The following is an 8,038-nucleotide window of genomic DNA, read 5'->3' as shown; positions in this document are numbered from 1 at the left end:
AGCATGGAGGATGCAGAAGAATAGGAAAGAACAGAGCCTGGAAAGACTGTGGAGCTTTTTACATGAGACAGACTGCAGATGACAGTGACAGAAATGAAGAAGAATGCAGCATGAAAGCAAGGCTCCAACACTGCTATAAGGAAAGGCCTGGGAGAGCATGAGAAAGGTAGGCAGTTTCACACCACTCAAACCTCACAGTTACTTTGTAGTTACAGATTTTATTTCCTTCCGAGGGAAAAGCTTTTCCTCGGAACCACCTATCTCTCCAAGAAGAAGGACAGAACTTTTAAGGTAAATCTTCCTTTTGACCCAATTTCTACATACACTCCTGCTTACCAAGAAACCTAAATTTTCTCAGTACCATACATATTTCAAACAAGAACTAGAAAAAATTTCTTAATATCAAAAAGAATGTGACTGAAATTTTATCACAGCCATTGCCAGAGTACTTTTTAAAAATACTTCTTAAAGCTTACAATTTGGTTTCACTCTGTAGACATTTAAAAACAAGCTAGTCGAATCCCAATTTACTCTTTTACAGGGCATCCCTCTCTCAAGAGGAAGCTACTGTGAGAAGTCTCCTTTCCCCAGTGTGGGAATCCTAATTAGCAATAAGGAACCTGCTTCATGAGAAGAGAATTTAAAAGCAGTAGAACATAATTATAAGGAATATTTTACCTAGGTCATGATGAAGACTAATGAAATATTCTGCCTCGAGTAGGCGTTTATTATCAAATGTTAATTAAATTCTGTAGAGTGAACCTATTGACCTCAAAAGCACTGGGCAATTGCTTTATTATCCTGTTTCCTAACTATTTAAATAATTGCTTATGTAGAGAGTTGAGAGTGGATTTCATTATCTAGGGGTCAATTACTCTGGGGTCCTTGATTAAATAAGGCAGCAAGGATTTAGCTAGTTAATATTCTTCTTCATCTTCTTCATAGATTAAGTGATTTATAGATTTATATCCTTATGTCTTACAATAAAACCACACATGATCATATATAAATACTTATAATGCTCTTTGTATTTTCTTTAACTGATATGAGGGATCATTGAGATTTGGGAACTGTTTCTAAATTATTGATACCAGATATAAGAATCCAAACAGGATGCCAGCAAGGAGAAAGCAGAAGGCAGTCTCCATGATTAATGTTAAATCAGGAAAAATGCAGGCAGTTTAAGTCCAATTCCTTCCTGATAAGTGTCGCTTGGACTTACTAGGATGGAAAGAATCTAAGACTGGAAGAAGACTGTGAAATGTTACAAAGAGCAAGGGACATTTTCTCTAACTTACAGATGAATCTATTTAAAATGTATGCAAGCAGAACTAAGCAGAGATGGCCATGCCCTAGTGTTTTGTATCTAGCCAGGCACCATTATACTAAAACATCTCCTAAAAATTTGTACAAAGGCCAGTTTCTTTACTCTCTATGCTCTTAGGACCATGAAAACTGAAAGCAAAATCTGGGACCATTAACATACTGATACTTGAAAAGATCATGAATGTTTTTCCCTCAACTCAATTCATAAGTCTCCACATAAGCAACAGGCACCAAAATCAGAAGAAATCTCAAGAGCCCTCTACTCCAAAACAGTACTTCCCCTTCTCTCAATCCTCTGTCTACATATCCTACTCGTAGAGACTGAACCCTTGGCTTCTTCAAGGATGTTGACTTTAATCTCTAATTAAATTGAGAATATACTAATCTCAACTAATACTCTAGCTAGAATTATTGGCTAACCAACTAAAAAGCATAGAAAGAGGTCTCTCAAGATGTGCCTGAAGGAAGGCAAGCTGGAGAGAGGGAAAGGCAATAAGAAAAAGTATCCACAGAGGCCATTTACTAACAATTTTGCTGAGGGCTTCCTTGGAGCATTAAGACTGCCAGCATCCTTCCTTGGGAGCCAAGAGATTACTTGAACCTTTTCTTTAGTGCTGCTCAAATGTAGCATGCATCAGAGTCATCTAGAGGTCCTGTTAAAATGCAGGTTTGGGGGTCTCACTTCCAGAGTTCCTAATTCAGTAGGTCTATGTTGGGACCCAAGAATTTGTATTTTTAACAACGCCCCAAGTGATGTTAGTGCTGCTGCTAGTTCAGTGACTACATTCTGAAAACCATGGCTCTAAATTATGACCAAATATTTCACAAAGAAATTACATATGATGTACAATTGCCCCACATATACACCTATCAATTCAGCCCAACCTCTCTGGGCCTCGGTTTCTTCATCTATAAAATGAAAAGGCTGAGCTGAAACAATCACTAAAATACCATGTAAATGCCTTTGAGCTCATGTTGGAAAGCACTGTCATTATAATTATATAAAATAATTACATCTTACATCTCTAGACTCTTTTATTTGCAAAACATTTTCACTTACAATTTATCAGTCACTAAACATTCACAATGATGTGAGACAGACAGAATCCTTTTGGAAACTGAGATACAAAGAGGATGATGGTTTGCCATAGTTGCATAATTAACAGGTAATAGAGTGAGACCTAGACCAGTATCTTCTAATTCAATCCTGGAAGAAGTGAGAAACCCAGCCTAGCCTGATCAGTGAGAGGTGCTGATGACAACCTTCCCCTAGAAACAAGGTCAGTAATCTGCATTTCATGAGAGGAAAGGAAGAGCAAGTACTCTTCACCTGGACATCCATATAGCTCATACCTTCATAGCTGCAGGATTCAGATCTATTACACCTTCTTAGAGAGGCCTTTCCCAGCTACTCAGTATCAAAAGACAACCCCTTCTCCCTGCCCTACCAATTATACTTCTAACTCCTTGGATTTACTTTAAATGTCTTCATGTACCTCATCACTCCTTGATTTTTTAAAATTTATTTATTTATTTTAATTGGAGGCTAACTACTTTACAATATTGTAGTGGTTTTTGCCATACATTGACATGAATCAGCCATGAGTGTACATGTGTCCCCCTTCCTAAATCCCCCTCCCATCTCCCTCCCCATCCCATTCCTCAGGGTTGTCCCAGTGCACCGGCTTTGAGTGCCCTGTTTCACGCGTCGAACTCGGACTGGTGATCTGTTTCACATATGGTAATATACATGTTCCAATGCTATTCTCTCAAATCATCTCACCCTCGCCTTCTCCCACAGAGTGCAAAAGTCTGTTCTTTATATCTGTGTATCTTTTGCTGTCTCACATATAGGGTCATCGTTACCATCTTTCTAAATTCCATATATATGCATTAATATACTATATTGGTATTTTTCTTTCTGACTTACTTGACTCTGTATAATAGGCTCCAGTTTCATCCACCTCATTAGAACTCATTCAAATGCATCCTTTTTAATAGCTGAGTAATATTCCAATGTGTATATGTACCACAGCTTTCTTAACCATTTGTCTGCTGATGGACATCTAGGTTGCTTCCATGTCCTGCTGCTGCTAAGTCACTTCAGTCATATCTGACTCTGTGTAACCCCATAGATGGCAGCCCACCAGGCTTCCCCGTCCCTGGGATTCTCCAGGCAAGAACACTGGAGTGAGTTGCCATTTCCTTCTCCAATGCATAAAAGTGAAAAGTGAAAGCGAAGTCGCTCAGTTGTGTCCGACTCCGTGCGACCCCATGGACTGCCGCCTACTCCGTCCATGGGATTTTCCAGGCAAGAGTACCGGAGTAGGGTGCCATTGCCTTCTCCGTGTCCTAGCTATTGTAAACAGTGCTGTGATGAACATTGGGGTACACGTGTTTCTTTCAATTCTGGTTTCCTCAGTGTGTATGTCCAGCAGTGGGATTGCTGGGTTGTATGGCAGTTCTATTTCCAGTTTTTTAAGGAATCTCCATGCTGTTCTCCATAGTGGCTGTGCTAGTTTGCATTCCCACCAAGAGTGTAAAAGTGTTCTCTTTTCTCCACACCCTCTCCAGCATTTATTGTTTGTAGACTTTTTGATAGCAGCCATTCTGACCAGCGTGAGATGGTACCTCATTGTGGTTTTGATTTGCATTTAGCTGATAGTGAGTGATGTTGAGCATCTTTTCATGTGTTTGTTAGCCATCTGTATGGCTTTGGAGAAATGTCTGCTTAGCTCTTTGGCCCACTTTTTGATTGGGTCATCTATTTTTCTGGTATTGAGCTGCAGGAGTTGGCTAAATATTTTTGAGATTAATTATTTGTCAGTTGCTTTGTTTGCTATTATTTTCTCCCATTCTGAAGGCTGTCTTTTCACCTTGCTTATAGCTTCCTTCATTATGCAAAAGCTTTTAAGTTTAATTTGGTCCCATTTGTTTATTTTTTATTTATTTCCATTACTCTGGGAGGTGGGTCATAGAAGATCTTGCTGTGATTTATATCAGATATTGTTTTGCCTATGTTTTTCTCTAGGAGTTTTATAGTTTCTGGTCTTACATTTATTTATTTATTTTTTTCTTGAAATACAGAATTTTATTTAGAAACTGTTTAAAAGTAGGAAAAAACCCTGTCAAGAAAGACCAGGTGGAAAATGGGTTCCCAACAAAATGGAATTTTAGGGCAACATTTAGATCTTACATTTAGATCTTTAATCCATTTTGAGCTTGTTTTTGTGTATGGTGTTAGAAAGTGTTCTAGTTTCATTCTTTTACAGGTGATTGACCAGTTTTCCCAGAACCACTTGTTAAAGAGATTGTCTTTTCTCCATTGTATATTCTTGCCTCCTTTGTCAAAGATAAGGTGTCCATAGGTGTGTGGACTTATCTCTCAGCTTTCTATTTTGTTCCATTGATCTATATTTCTGTCTCTTCACTAGTACCATATTGTCTTGATGACTGCAGCTTTGTAGTATAGTCTGAAGTCAGACAGGTTGATTCCTCCAGTTCCATTCTTCTTTCTCAACATTGCTTTGGCTATTCGAGGTTTTTCTGTATTTCCACACAAATTGTGAAATTATTTGTTCTAGTTCTGTGAAAAATACTGTTGGTAGCTTGATAAGGATTGCATTGAATCTACAAATTGCTTTGGGTAGTATACTCATTTTCACTATATTGATTCTTCTGATCCATGAACATGTTATATTTCTCCATCTGTTGTGTCATCTTTGATTTCTTTCATCAGTGTTTTATAGTTTTCTATATATAGGTCTTTTGCTTCTTTACAGGTGAATTCTACCAAAAATTTAGAGAAGAGCTAACACCTATCCTACTCAAACTCTTCCAGAAAATTTCAGAGGAAGGTAAACTGCCAAACTCATAGTATGAGGCCACCATCACCCTAATACCAAAACCAGACAAAGATGCCACAAAAAAATAAAACTACAGGCCAATATCACTGATGAACACAGATGCAAAAATCCTCAACAAAATTCTAGCAAACAGAATCCAACAACATATTAAAAAGATACATCATGACCAAGTGGGCTTTATCCCAGGGATTCAAGGATTCTTCAATATTTGCAAATCAATCAAAGTGATACACCACATTAACAAATTGAAAGATAAAAACCACATGGTTATCTCAATAGATGCAGAGATAGCCTTTGACAAAATTCAACATCCATTTATGATAAAAACCCTCCAGAAAGCAGGCATAGAAGGAACATACCTCAACATAATAAAAGCCATATATGACAAACCCACAGCAAACATTATCCTCAATGGTGAAATATTGAAAGCACTTCCCCTAAAGTCAGGAACAAGACAAGGGTGCCCACTCCCACCACTACTATTCAACATAGTTTTGGAAGTTTTAGCTACATCAACCACAGAAGAAAAAGAAGTAAAAGGAATTGGAAAAGAAGTAAAATTTTCACTGTTTGCAGATGACATGAGTCTCTACATAGAAAACCCTAAAGACACCACCAGAAAATTATTAGAGTTAATCAATGAATATAGTAAAGTTGCAGCATATAAAATTAATACACAGAAATCCCTTGCATTTCCATACACTAATAATGAGAAAACAGAGAAATTAAAGAAACGATTCCATTCACCATTGCAATGAAAAGAATAAAATACTTAGGAATAAATCACCCCTTGATTTTTAACTTACTCATTAATATCTATCTCCCTCAGCTAAAATAAAAGCTCCACAAGGGCAGGACTTTGTTTTGTTCACTGTTGAATGTCTGATGACTTGAATACTGCCTGGCATGTAACAAGTACTCAAGAAATATTTGTGGGATGAATAATACTCCAGTAATAATTTAACATGTGCCATGCACAGTGTTAGGGATTTTACATGCATTATCCCAAAATAAATCTCAAACCAGATGATATTTTAATTCCACTTTCTCAGTATTCAATAGAAATTAAACAAAAAAATCAGTAAAGATACTTCTGTCTCCAGGAAGATGAAGTGGACCTGCTTTTCCCTATTCTTCCCACTAATAACAGCTAAAACCCCTGGACATTAGACATAAAACTAACCTAAGAAATTCTGAAAGTGGAGAGAAGAAGATGGACCAGCCAGGTAAGTTCTCCAGGTTTTCTTTTTGCTTAATATGCCCCAGACTTGAAACTGAATAAGCAGACAACACAGAAACACAAATGGGTGCAGACCAAGAAAGCCCCAACAAGAATCTTTTCTCTCTAACCCAAGTACAAAGTAATGGGCAGCCTATCAACAGAAAAACTTTTAGATAACTGATCCAATCCAATCAAAAAAAAAAAAAAAAACCAAAAAGCTATGGCTGTATCCCACCACAGCAAAAGTCAAGGAGAAAATCTATTCTTTCACCCCATGAGGCTGTAATGTGGTGCCCCACCACCACTAGGGAGGTGTCAGGAGAGACCAAATAGGAAGAAAAGACTTTCATGTTTGCTAGCCAGTAATGGGACCCCACAAATGTGGTCAATAGATGGGATCCTTGACTCTCAGCCATCAGGTAACTCTTGTCCTTCTCACTGTCAAAGGAGGCCTAATGGGAAGTCAGCATTTTCACAACTGCGCAGTGGTAATGAGGCTGCTGCCCCGCAACTGTGGAGCCAGAGACAACCACTTGGAAGACATCCATCTGTACCCAGGATTAATAAGGAGACCTCCCTGTCAAGTGTTAACAGAAAGAAACCTGGATTTGTACCTCCACCTGGCAGTAACAAGGTGGTACCACCCCCTTACCTTAACAGAACAATGTCACAGAAAGTTAGATGAAAGCTTTAAATAAGATCCAGAATTACAGAACATAATATAAAAATGTCTAGGCTTCAGTCGAAGATCACTCATTATTCAAGAAGATCTCATACTGAATAAAAAAAGGATAAATGACTAGAAAAAGTCAAAATCAAGATGATAAGAGATGTTACAATTACCTGACAAAGATTTTAAAGCATCTACAATAAAAATGCAATTATGAACATGCTTGAAACAAATGTAAAACTATAAAGCCTCAGCAAAGAAACAGAAGATCTAAAATCTAAAATGGAAATTTTAGAAGTGAAAAATACAATAGCAAATTTTAAAAATGCAATGAACAGGCTCAATGGAAAAATGGAAGGGACAGAGGAGAGAATCAGTGAACTGTAATATGGAACAGAAATGATCCAGCCTGAACAAGTGACAGAAAATGAACAGGAAAATGTACAGAGCCTAAGGGTTCCATGGCTCCATCACAAACAAATCTAACATTCATGTTATCAGAGTCCTGAAATGAAGAGAAGGAACAGAGTGAAAAAGTACTCAAAGAAATAATGGCTGAAAAGTTGAAAAGTTCTAAACTTGTCAAGAGACATAACGTACAGATTCAATAAGGAGTTTATTCAAGTAGGATAAACTCAAATCCACAGCAAGTTCTATCATAAATGTCTGAATCCTAAAGGTAAAGAAAAATATCTTGGAAGCAGTTAGGCATACCATTTAATCAACAACCAAAGACAAAACAAAAAACAACAACCTGATTAAAAACATTGGCAGAGGAGTTAATTAGACATTTTTCCAAAGAAGATGTATAGATGGCCAAGAGGCACATGAGAAGATGTTCAATATTACTGATTACAGGAAAATGCAAATCAAAACCACAATGAGACATCACCTCAAGCCTGTTAGAATGGCTTTACCAAAAAAAAAAAAGAAAGAAAGAAATAACAAATGTTG

Source organism: Bos indicus x Bos taurus, chromosome 19 (genome assembly GCF_003369695.1).
Source record: "Bos indicus x Bos taurus breed Angus x Brahman F1 hybrid chromosome 19, Bos_hybrid_MaternalHap_v2.0, whole genome shotgun sequence".
Classification (NCBI taxonomy): domain Eukaryota; kingdom Metazoa; phylum Chordata; class Mammalia; order Artiodactyla; family Bovidae; genus Bos; species Bos indicus x Bos taurus.
This window is presented reverse-complemented; position numbering follows the sequence as displayed.